Source organism: Crocodylus porosus, unplaced genomic scaffold (assembly GCF_001723895.1).
Source record: "Crocodylus porosus isolate Cpor-Errol unplaced genomic scaffold, CroPor_comp1, whole genome shotgun sequence".
Lineage (NCBI taxonomy): Eukaryota > Metazoa > Chordata > Crocodylia > Crocodylidae > Crocodylus > Crocodylus porosus.
Window position 1 is genome coordinate 154,127,194 of NW_017728886.1, and position 13,067 is coordinate 154,140,260.

At 42.1% G+C, this 13,067-nt stretch overlaps 1 protein-coding gene across 3 annotated transcripts in view; it reads left to right on the forward strand.

Annotated features, from left to right (window-relative positions):
* The window catches only part of PHACTR1 (phosphatase and actin regulator 1), a 467,204-nt gene that overhangs the window by 119,807 nt on the left and 334,330 nt on the right, over positions 1-13,067 (forward strand). The gene's annotated exons all lie outside the window — the stretch shown is intronic.

Genomic DNA, 13,067 nt, shown 5'->3' on the forward strand with positions numbered 1-13,067 from the left:
GAAAGAAATACTTGCATGAACTTTCATGAACTGTGGTGCTAGGAAATTAAATCCACAAGCACTATATTGACCACAAATGGGACAAAAATAGGAGACTTGTGAATAGTTTGTAGAAAACTTATGTAAGCTACAATTTTCCACCTACTCGAATAATTAAAAATAGCCATATGTACAGAGGGGGACCTCAGACCCTGATGGTTGCAAATATATTTCCTCCTTAACAGATTGCAGGCAAGCTGTCAAGTAGAGTGGCATAAGAGTATTTCAGTACCTCCAAATTCTACTATGAAACATTTCTAAGTCTTTCTTTTTGTGTCACATTTTGTTTGCTAAACCTATTGTTTAGATAGGGGGAAACAAACTCAGTGGTTAGAGAAAGCAAATCCCTCACTGCTTGATGTGTCTACATGTCCAAATGCTCTGGGGTAGGTTTACTCCAGAGTAATTTACTTTAGAGTAAACCCACCCTGGGCAGGTGTCTACACATGCAGGGAAGTGGCAGCAGATTTGCTGCTCATGGCAGCAGTCTGCTCCCACTCCTGTCAGCCCTGCACCAGCTCCCTGCAACTGCCAGGGGGAGCTTTAGGCTCCACCTGGGTGCTAGCCTAGGGGCTTGCAGGAAGCATGAGGCCAAGGGACAGCTGTCTTCTGCAGGAAGCTGAGAGATTGCTCCCTGCCCTAGGGAGCTGCCTGCTGCTACAGGGCTCTGCCACCAAGCCTGGGCTGGGACAATGTCCCCTGGCAACAGGGAGCTCCCAGCCCCCACTCTACCTGGGAAGTTCCCATCTCCCAGCCCATACTTCGTGATCACGATCGCAAAGTGTGGGGCTGGGAACTCCCTGCCAGGACAGAGGGACATTATCCCCACCTTGGCTCCAGTGGCAGAGCGGCAGAGCCTGCCCTGGCAGTAGGCAGCTCCTGGAGGCAGGGAACAATCTCCCACCCCTGCTGCCTGGCTGAATAGGAGCAAATTTGCTCCTGGTCAGCCATCAACTTGTACCAGAATGTGCAGTAATTACTCAAGAGGTATTTTGCTACTTTTATTTACAGGTGGCAGATTTACTCATTATTAGAGCAAATAACAGCACATTAAGTATCTGTACATGTAGACAGTGATCCTTACTGTGCTGTAATTTGCTTTAATCTCATGTAAAGCATCATGTGTAAATGCAACCACTGAGGAGCAATTTTATTTTTAGCAGCATTTATTAAATTACAGGGAAAAAAAAACAGTTACTGGTACTGTTGTCTACTCTTCTTTTCCTCTGCAAACCATAAAATGCTAAGTGATGCAAGAACATCATAAAGTCTGAATTACGAAGCAACTCAAGAAGAACAAAGCATCATCCCTACTTTTATAAGTAGCCTCAAGAAGAACAAGGGCTACCTGTAGAAATAATTCAGTGATAAATACCTAGGCAAAAAATTCAAATTTGCTTAACGCTGTTTAGTTAAACCCATGTTTACAGAGCTGTTTTCTAGGGATGCTGAACATTTTTAGCTCCCACTGGAATTGAGCAAAGCTACGCTGAGTAACACTACCATGCCGAACTTTTCTAACACAACCTTTATCGCACACAACACCATCTTGCAATCAGTGTATGCCATTTATGTAACAGAAACTAATATTTTAAGAATGAGTTTGAGAATATTGGTACTGTTTCTCTACCTTACTTATTATGAGTCCAGCTCTTCAGAAGGATAAAAAAATTAGAACTAGCATGTACAAAAATAATAATTCTATGCATATACAAACAAAAATCAAACTCAAGAATATGCTAATGACTTCCCTACTAAATAAATTATTAAGAAGCATTGAACTAGCCATTTAAAACGATGCTGTTTTCCACAATGATAGCAATCCAGAGGCCTTACACGCCCAAGCATTACTGTACTCACACCCAATGCCATGAGCTTCTCATTTCTAAACCCCCTTACTCCCAGCATAAAACTTCCCTTCAGGTTCTCAGTTAAATATGTATATGCATATTCAATTAAAAAGTGCCTCAGTGAAGGCATAGGCAGGCAAGGTTCTTTGAGCAGATGTGATATCTTTTATTAGACCAACTGACTAGCTGGAAAAAGATTCTTGGCAAGCTTTCAGGCTCAGTCACCCTTCTTCAGGCATGCATAGGTTTAGTTTTAAATGGCATATTTTGTTATTTCCAACCAGGAATTTATGAAGCCAGTGTTAAGGTTGTTGTGTATTAAAGATACATGTGAGAGAAATGTATTATATCATGTTTGGGTGGTCATAGACGATATCCTTGAATTTCTAATGATTGCACAAAAAGGAAATGCACAAGAATGGAAGTGTATTGTGCATTCCCAAAGAGGACCACATTAATTGGCAGCAGTCTCAGCTGGAGCTTATATAGCAACTACACACAAAACTTCAGTGACTCGGGATTTTATCCATCAGTAATAACTGCCATTGGGCTAACCTCATTAATTCTGTATTTCTCTTGATTGTTTTTTTCTGAGCTGGGTAAAGTAACTACAGTTTAGTTTAAAAGTTAAATTTAATTCATTCCATGAGTCAGAATTGCAAAATGTGTTACATTAAAGCCCAGTCCTTTGGCCTTATATATTTGTGGGGTTCCTTCTAAGGCATGATGGGAGCTTTTGAGTTCTTGTCTCAGGAATGGTTCCTGAAAGCTGGAAACACAAGACAATGGAACACAAGACTCAATCCAGGTCGATGTGAGAAAGTTATATCAATTAAACTAAAAATTGTTGTTGTTGTTGTTTGTAATGTAGGATCATCTAGAAGGCCTCAGTCATGGAGCAGGACCCTGCTGTGCTAAGTACTGTAATAAACAAAAGATAGACCGAGCTCTGAAGAGCTCCTAATAAGAAGTGGAGTTAATTAGATCAATGCAAGTGCTTTGTGTAGCTGTTCTTTTCTGAACTTCAGGAATCCTGATATCTGATGTAGCTTATATTGATTTCTTACAAACTTAAACTACATAGAGGTTTAAGTGCTCCTAAAACCAAAATAAGAATGTTCAGGCCAGGAAGTTGTCATGATATAACTAATTCAGTTTCAGTTAAATTAGTATGATTTCCTCACATTGATAGATATGGTTCCAGTCTCTTTGTTTAAGTAACATTATTGTGCAAAATGTTATTTAGGCACATCAGCTTTTGTTGGACCACAGCAGAAAAACCCAAACCTGCCTGAAGTGTCTACAAATGTAAAGTGAAACATCTGATTTAGTTAGCCTCTGCAGTGCAAATCTTCCCTGCTTTCTTCCTGATTTCAGATTAACACAGCTAACTACCTCTCTTATTTTGCCATTTTGCTGTCTGTAGGAAATCATCTTATGCCAAAGTGCTATTCTGCTGACATTAGAGATTAACGAATTTATTTAAAATGGCTGTGGGGGTTTTTAATGCCTTCATTCCATAAATGAAGAAACTTAAAACCAGTGGTTTATTGTCCTATGGAGACCTGCAACAGGCATTGACCACATGAAGCAGATTCAGGTTTAAACTGCTTTTGCGGACCTTAAAACCAAGTTCAGTTGTTTTCCAGTTTGAATCATAGATACCTTTCCTGCACGTGCACAGGAGGAGAAAAAGCCTATTTAATGATCGGATTTAAAAAGAGCACAAATGCTTCAGTGATGGTGTAAAAAGAATACACGCTGAATAAAAAAAAAGCACTGCTCAGACGAGAGTTATGTACACATTTATAAGATTCCAAGCTCATCCCCTTGTACAGAATCTGGTAAAAGATAGAACCCTTGGGCCCGAATCTACAAACCAAAGATCTCCTCCATCACTTAAGGAAGAGGTTCCATAGTGGATACCAACGGACAGATGACTGCATGAGAGATTGGACAGGGGTGGGTTAGAGTGAGTTTCATTTCTAGATCATGAATTTAAGTCCAGTTCAGGCTGGAAGTGACTGAAGGGCCTATATTGCTACTGATAACCACACTGTATATTACATAGCAGTTGGCAGCCTCTGCAGTGGTTCACCCAGCTCAGTACTGATAGACATTACTGGGGTGTTTGAACTGCTGCTGGAGTGCTGTAACTGAACATACAGAAGATTTCAATCTCTGCTTTAATTCATCTGGAACCTCTTTAAAGCAATACATCTCTCTGTGTGTGCTCATATACACAAATCTAGCCATAACAATAGAGTTTCTTGATGTTTTGATATAAATGCAGGCTTCTCTTTAGACGGTATCGTTCTTAAGATAGTCTAAGTCTAACCTGAAGCAGAATAGTTGAAGCAGTTGCGCTAAAACCTGGCATTGCCCACGGTGCAGGGATAGAGAAACAAGCTATGGGAATGTTCTCTTTTTTGCATGGGTTTCCTTGTTTTGTAGGCACTGAAAATGTAGTGATATTACCTGCCAATTAATGTAGTGTTGATATATGATAATTTTTATTGCTACTATAAGTTTAACTGCTGTGTAGAGCACGTTACCCATAATTGCGGCCACAAGTCATCAGACCTTTAGTACATACTTTCCCAACTCCTTGTTTACATCTCAGCTTGATGTTGCTGACTGAGGCTTGTATGCTTGGACAAGAAAAATTCAGGGAAAAAATCTTTACTGGGAAAAAAACACTTAGGATATGCATAAAGCTAAGGATGTGCTATAGTCTTGTCTTGAATAAAGACAGATGTTTTAGTGGTCCCCTGAAGTAGGGTCCTTTACAAGGAAGGATTTTTAAGCAAAAGAGGATGGTACAGCTCATTCCCAAACAGAGCATTGGTGGATGTTGAGCAATTTAAAATGTTGTTATGAGGTACAAAGTATTGTTTTTTTTCAGGTAGAGCATATGCTGCAATACAACACTGAATAAAAAGGTTAGCTGTTAGTATTTGGTGAGTGCACTGAACACAAGTTATTTTCCTAAATTATTGAAGGGATTTAGGGATTAAATATTCAGGGGGTAGGGGAGTGGTTCTTCAGTTTATTTCATGTTTTGTGGTATGTTCATTGTTTTCACTCTAAACCAATTAATAAGTTAATCAATTTTAAATGTGTGGATTAAAAAGTTTCCTAAATCCAAATTTTTAATTGTAAGCAACTTAACCAGGTTCATGTCTCAGCCATTAAGTACAACTGTCATGCTTTAAATCCATTCCCATTTCTAAAGAGGGCAGAGCATTTACTTTTGAATGTTTACACAGACTCCATAGATCAATTAATTTGTATTCTTGTTTAATGAATCAATGGTTTTTCCTTCCAGGGAAACAGGAAAAGTTTTATCCATTTGAATTGAGAACCGTTTCCTTTATATACATACGTGACAGTGAGAAAAGACATTCTAGCAACAGTTTGTGACCCAGAGGAGGACTTTTCACAGGGCAATCACAAGTTTAGCCTCCATCTGTTGGCCTACCTGCTTCTAGAAGTCCCTTTGGGCCTCTGTACATACCACAAAATTGGCCTGTAAAGCAGCTTAAATGCCCTGTTGCACCACTTTAACGGCATTGCTATTTCCATGCTCAGTGGTGTATTGCGTTTTAATGGCATTGCTGTTTGCACGCTCAGTGGTGTATTCCACTTTAAATTACTTTGGAATATAGCAAAATAAAACACCACTGAGGTGTTTTAGTTTGCTACTGGGGCTCTGAAAGCCGACATGCTCCCAAGACTGCCCAGTGGGTGGGTGCTGCCTGGAGGGGGCACTGCTACTGTCACAGAGGGATGCATCAGCTCCCCTGCAGCCGTGGAGGGAATCACCAGGCCCCAGTGCAGCTCAGGAACTACTCAGCACATTGGCAGCTCACCCCCCACGTCCCCTGCTGTCAGAGAGGCTAGTAAGGATCAGGCCCTCACCCTTGTGTACACACCACGAGGGTTTAATTCGGTTTAATTCTTCCTAAATTGAAATGGTAGAAACAGTGGGTTTTTAAAAACCCACCATTTCAATTTAGGAAGAACTAAACCAAATTAAACCCCATGGCATGTGCAAGCACCCTTTAACACTAGGGTTCTACTAGGACCTGAAAAAAAATAACCTCATAGCAAAGCCACATAAATGCTTAAAAATGATATCTAGATACATGCACCTCTGAAAGAAACTACACTTTTCACTCAACTGTATCAGCCATACTAAGATCCCAAAAGTGTAGTAAAGGACCAGAAGAGGGAGTTGTTGTTTTTAGGAGAGCATATTTGTGGAGGACAGGGGGAGATTAGGAAGAAAAAAAATTAAGAGGAATCCAAACATATTACAACAGTTGTTAGACTTTCAACACGGGTTAATAGGAATGGATTTTATTTAGGCCTACATGTAGAAATGGAGTGATACCCTACCTTCTATCTCTTTGCAAGGTAAGCTATGTTGGCAATCGAGACTAGCCAGTTCAGAAACTCATGAAACAACCTGCTTCATCAGATGCTATGAATGGACTGCTGGAAAGAAAAGATTTTACATGGAAGGGAAGGGGCGGAGGGATGGGATGCTGCTAAGAGGTAATAAGTGGTCTCATTAGATTAGTTGATCAACAGGGTAGTTAAAACCTGGAGAGATACCAGGGTAAACAGCTAGTTCAGGTAATGGGATAAGAAGCCACAGAGACCATGGTTAATATAATTTGGTCTGTGCATGATTTCTTCTGCAATTTCACATTCCAGTGAAAGAACTGTTTAAAGTACTCATGGTTAAGCAGAGCTACTTTGAGGTCAGTGATGGGATGTCCAGGAGGTTAAAGCTTTCTCCCGTGGGCTTTTATGTGTTTCTGGATTAGATGTTGAACCAGTGTCCATTTGTTCTGTTGCATTGAGATTGACCTCTCTGGCCAACATCAACATCAGTGGAACAGTATAAGCAGGAGACCAGGAGATAACATATATGATGTTAGTGGAGGAGACAAGTGAATGAACCCCACCTGTTGTACTTTGTATTTCTTGGTCCAGTGATGACATGGCGGAATTGGCATCTGGCTCTGTAGCAAGACCTGGTATGTTGGTAAGAATTAGAGTTGGGTAGTCTGCTGCTGGCAAGACAGCATATGAGGTCATGGTTGAGGGGTGCCTTTTAGCTAAAACAGGCTTGACCGCTAAAGCTAATAACTGTGATGACAGGAGGAATTCTGTTGTCATGCGATTAGTATGTAGCAGATCAGAACAGGGTCTGAGTCTGGCTTTGTTGATCTGAGTGGTGATGGTTTGGGGATTGTAAGTGTAGGAGATATTCCTTTTTAATAACCTCTGTAATAACTTTGTAAGTGTAGGAGACCCTGTTGTAGATCCATGACATATGCATATGGTCAGTGGGATCAGAGCAGTTTGTAATGTAGGGTTTGGTTGTAAATAGTTGTGTCCTTAGGATGAAAGCTGGTGGTATGAAGGCAGCTCCAGCAGTTAGTGGCCATTACAAAGTGTCATAGTACTATCTAAGAAATGACTTTTCTGGGTGCGGTGTTCAAGGGTTCTTTTGGAGGGGTGGAGATTGTTAAAGTCCTGATAGAATTTCTCCAGAAACTCCCTCCCATTTGTTCACATGTTGAAGAATATTATTAATGTACCTCAGGTGTACTTGGGGGATGAGAGAGTAGCTGCAGCGGAAGGGGACTTAGCCATTATAAATATATTGGAATATTTACAGGGGTGGGGAAGCAGAAGGGTTGGGGGCAGCATTGCCAGATATACAATAATTATTGCATTTGTATAATAATTTCAACCCTTGAACAATGTATGATAGGTAATACTAAAAGTGTTCAAAATGTACGATAATTTTGAGGCAGTTAATTGATGCAGTTTATATAAAACCCAAGTCACTCTCAAGGAATCTTTGGGGTTTGCTGTCAGTACTTTCTTATGACTGCTTGCCTCAAAATAAAGAAATGCTTCAACTTTGAACCACTTCTCACTCACTCACTGGGTTTACAATGAGCAATATAAAGTAAATAAGAAGAAGGCTTATTTGCACAGTTATTTGCATACTTTTTTCAGAATATGATAGTTTTTCAGAAAATATGATAATTTGAGCTTCCAATACGATCATTTATATTTAAGACCTGGTAACACTGGTTGGGAGAAATGGAAGTCCATGTGTCAGGCCATAGCCTCAAACATGGGCCCCTCAGCCTGGCTAGTACAGCTACTTATTTGGCCTGCCAATCTACAGCTGGTCACCGAGCCTGGTTAAGGCTAGCCTGATTCTTCCAGCAGGGTTTAGCCCTGGCACCAGAGTGAACAGCCAGGGTCACCTGACCCTCCACTTGTCCTATATAATCCCCTGACCCAGAACAGGAAATCTGAGCAATAGGGCTCAACCTGACTGCTTTGCTGGTTCCTTCAGCTTGCTCATTAACTCTGTCCTGGTCTCCTGGCTTTTTGACTTGGCTTGTTCCAGGACCCTCCTCTCCAATTGACATCCTGGCCTCCTGACCTGGCCTGTTCTTAGATTCTTCTCACTCCTCCTGAATCTGGTCGGTACCTCGGTCCCTGAGTGGCCCCCAGGTTTGGCTGCCCATGATTCAGCATGAGACCATGTGTATGCCCATGGCTGTAGTGTTTGTTTGTAAGTATGAGGAGTCTCTAAATCTGAAATAGTTGTATGTGGGGACAAAGAGGGAAAGTGTGATGGAAACAGAGGTGGTGCCATTATTGGGGGTAATGTTTCATATGGCTTGTAATCAATCCTCATGGGGGATGTTGGTATATGTAGATGTGATGTCTGCAGTGGCTAATGTGGTGTTTACTGGAATTTTGTCAAAGGAGTTTAGTTGTCTGAGGAAATGTGCGGTGTCCTTCAGATAGCCAGCAGCTCCAGTGGCATATGGAAATAGGATAGCGTTAATGCTGGCATTGGCACCATCACCCTCTGTGCCAGAGACAATTAGGTATCCTATGTCACCAGGGTTATGGAGTTTGGATAACAAGTAAAAAATGCCTGCCCTAGATTTCCAGGGGATAGAAGCATAAACTCTCTCCTGTATTTATTACAGAGGTAATTCCAGATGTAGAGATTCTAAGAGGTTGTGCAGTTCCCTCTGGTATTATTCCATGGGGTCTTTCATGGGAACTTTGTAAAACTCACTGTTGTAAAGTTGTCTCATCTTCCCATGTGTATGCTATTGTGGCCATGACGACAGCCTTATCACGCTATTGTATGATAATGTCTGGATGGTTTTAAGGCCAAGTATGGCTCTCTGTTCTGCAATACTGAGGTTACAATGTATATGTTGTTGGTTTTTTTGGCAATCTCAGAATGGGCAGAAACAGCCTATGCAAAGTCCAGAGTAAAGCCAGGGCCTCCAGGAGGAGTCCAGGCAGTGTTGCTTCTCCTGTGCTGTATAGGGACCAGATCCATGGCAGGTTGATTATTGTGTGGCTCCATGTCATAAAAATATTCCCTTAGTTGTAGGTTATGAAGATACATCCTCAAGATCTCCCATATATCTTTATCTTATTGAGCTGTGTAGCGGGATAGAAGGAAAAACCACAAGATAGTTCAGTCACCTCAGAAAGGGCTGAGAGAAGGAGGCTGGATAAGTTAGTGATGGGTTGCTGTAGATTGTGAGGTTATTGTTGTAATGTGTAACTATGGAAGTTTGATTCCTTGCAGAGAGAGGATTTTTGCAGAGAGAGCAAGATGGATTCACGTGGAAGTAAAAAAAATTGTACGTGCACCTTTGAAAATACTGCAAAGTTACTAAAAGTCTTTGTTTCAATGATAGACTACATTTTATGTTGCTTGTTAATGTAGAGGATGCCTTTGATTCAATGTCCTAAATAATATTACCCTGACAGAACTGGACTTAGAGAAAGAATGTCTAGAAGCGATTTAAAAAACTTAATGTCCTACCTCTCCAACAACTCTTTCTGATGGTGAGGAATGGGTTAGTCTTAGTGTTGTTCTTCAGAAAGTATATGCTAAGTACAGATACTGTGGTATAGCTGCTTAAGCAAAAACAGATGTACAGGAACCAGCAGTGTAGACTCAGCATGTATCTAAGTGCAAACAAGGAGGGCTGACGACTACTAGAAAGGAAACCAACCAAGTAGAAATATAATTATTATTTTACAGGAGAGGTTACAGGAGAATTCAATAAAGCCTTTGAGAACAGGCACTGTTATTCAATCCATCCTTTCATAATGCTTCTTAATAGGAAGACCTTGTTTCCAAATGTCCTTTGTGAAATGCCCCAGCAAAATATACTTCCCTGTTGTAAACCTCCTGGCATGGTAAACCTCCTGGCATGGTAGAAATGTAAAAGTAAAGTTAATTAACCAGTCCATCCAAGAGTTGAGTACATAGTGGGTGTGTCTATATGAGATGCTTTACTGTGCAGTGGACTAATCTATTGCACAGTAAAGTGTCACTGTCTACATGTGGACCATTTACTGTGGTGTAAATTAGTCTACTGTGCTGTTAACTACTGCACGGTAAATATAGGTAGTAAACTAATTGTGCAGTAGGTACTGCACAATAGCACTTGTGTAGATGCTGCCCGGGAGCAAATTTGTTCCTGGTCAGCCCCAACATTACATAGCCACAGTCTTGATTTTGCTCAGCTCCCAACTCCCCCCAGGAGTCAGGACCTGAGAAGTGCTAGGATGGGGTAGCTCCTTGGATCCCTGCTTTTCCTCCACCCCATCCCAAAGCTACTCGGCTCCCCACTCCACACAGGAGCTAGAAACTGAGCAGCTTTGGGACTGGGGAGCTCTCTGCTTTCCTGCACAGCCAGGGTCTGACCAGGAGATTTCCCATTTCTAGGTCAACTCCTAGCCAGCCCCCAGCTGGGTGGGGAAAGCCTCACTGTGCATAGGGCTTGTCCTCATATGCACAGGGCCAGGAGATCTCCCAGCCTAGTGCACAATGCACTTCAAGATCTCTCCTAATGTTCAGGGAGGCAGAAGACAGCTGCTGTTGCAGTCAGCAGAACTCTCCTGGTCCCATGTGCACTGGGGGCCAGCCTGGAGCTCCCTCTGGCTGCTTATAGGGCCAGAGCAGGGGAGGAGTAGCCCTGTACTGGGCTGCTCCCATTAGGAGCAGATTTGCTCCCAACAGGGAGCACATGTAGACGTGCTCCCAAGGAAGGTTTACTGCACAGTATTTTTTTTTGCAGTAAGCCTTTATAGCATTAATAGCATATGAAGACATGCCCGGTGAAAAGAAGAAAAAGCTTCTTTATCCAGACTTCCTAGAGTTGAAGACTGTAAGCATGACTTGCCACACTCATTGAAAACTATTATTACCGTATTGACCTCAATCAAGGTCTCTGTTTCCTACTCCTCATGATTTTTAGCATGAGTCTTGTGGGACTTGGGGTTTTCCTAAAAAGCCAGCTCCTGACAGCTTTCCACATCTAATGATTGCTGATAAAGGCTTGAGAATATGCCACATAATGGCTCAAAGTCCAAAAAAGAAATAAAAAGAGCCCAAATGATATTAAAAATCTCATGAGAGGCCTGGCTCATTATTATGTAATAGTGTGCCTTTTCAGTACTGGAGATTACTTTCAGGTACATGAGTATTAACAAAGAGTAGAATTAAGCATAGGCGATGTGTAGTGGGGGCAGGGGGTACAGGGGGACCCCCCCCAGTCAGCAATCAGCCACTGATGCCCCCCCCCCCAATATCAAGAGGCACCAGTTGCCCATGGATTTAAGTCAAGATCAAAGAGAGAGGCTGGTATAATTCCTAAGTTTGTATTACAGGAGGCATGTACATAGGTGCTTTACTGCTAAGCTGACTAGCTCCACAGTAAAGCATCACTGTCTACACAAGCTGTGCTTTAGGCCAGAGTAAACTAATTCACTCTGCCATAGGATAATGCTGCTCGACACAGGTACTATTCTAGGGCAGAGTTATTTTGTGCACCACAATGCATGTGTACCTGATGGCCAGGGCTGGCTGGGGCATGAGGGTGCTACAGTGTGGGGGCTGCTTGCTGGCTAGCCCTTCACTGTAACACCCTTGTGCCCCAGTCAGTCCCTCCACAGCATGCTGAGCTGAGGAAGAGCAGCATTGGACTTGCAGGCTGACCACCCAGGCTCCCTAACAGCTGGGGCTACACTATCATGGCTCAACATGCTGTGGTCCCAGGCACATGCGTAAACGCTGCACCCAGGAGAAATGAACTCCAGCACGAACTGAACCAGAGTTTATTCAGCCACGCTAATTTCACATGTAGATGCACCCACAGTAGCACCTAGGGACTGAGTCACGAACAAGACCCATGGAGGTAGATGCATAACTAAAAGAAAGGCCATAGCTATCTCAAAGATTTTACTCCACTGATGCCATGGATACCATTGAGCCATTCTCATTTTACAGTATAACAACAGTTTACCCCTGGGCTCCAGAGACACAAGTAAGCAGTGGCTCAAGCAGGAGCCCTCATTGATAAGCTGGTGAGCTCAGAGAGCTCTCTGCACACATGCCACACAACTGAAGGAGGGTGTCGCAGCATTCCTCTCTAGCCCCGCCTCCATAATTCTCCCTCCTGGATCTGTCCATGGACTTGGCCAAGGCATCTCAGGCATTCAAGTAGTACAAAATATAAAAATAATGAAGCAAATAAGCTTACACAGAATATTGCTAACAAAACGCTTTTAAAACAGAACAGAAAATTAGACGTAACAAATACCTGAGCTCATGTAAAGTATCTTATTTTTCAAGCTGTTTTTCTTGAGCCAATAAAAATAATTATTCATTTATCTTTCAAAAAAATGTTAAAGGCCAGAATACAAGCTGATAGGATAGTTGTTCCTTTTCTTCAAGTTAAAACTACCTCTCTCTTTTATTCTGAATTAAATCATAACTTTATGGAAGAAAATTATCCCTGAGGTTGTAAGGCTAGATGATGCATTTATATAGGAGCTTGAGTGTGTGCATGAAGCTGGAGTACAATACTTGATTCCTTCTCATGTCTGATGCCTGTATAGCCGCCTCATAGTTTCATAGTTTCTAGGGTCGGAAGGGGCCTGAGTAGATCATCTAGTCCGCCCCCCTGCCATGGCAGGAAAGAGTACTGGGGTCAAACAACCCCAGCAAGGTGTTCATCTAACCTCCACTTAAAACCCCCCAGGGTAGGAGCCTGCACCACTTCTCTTGGAAGTTGGTTCCAGATCCTAGCC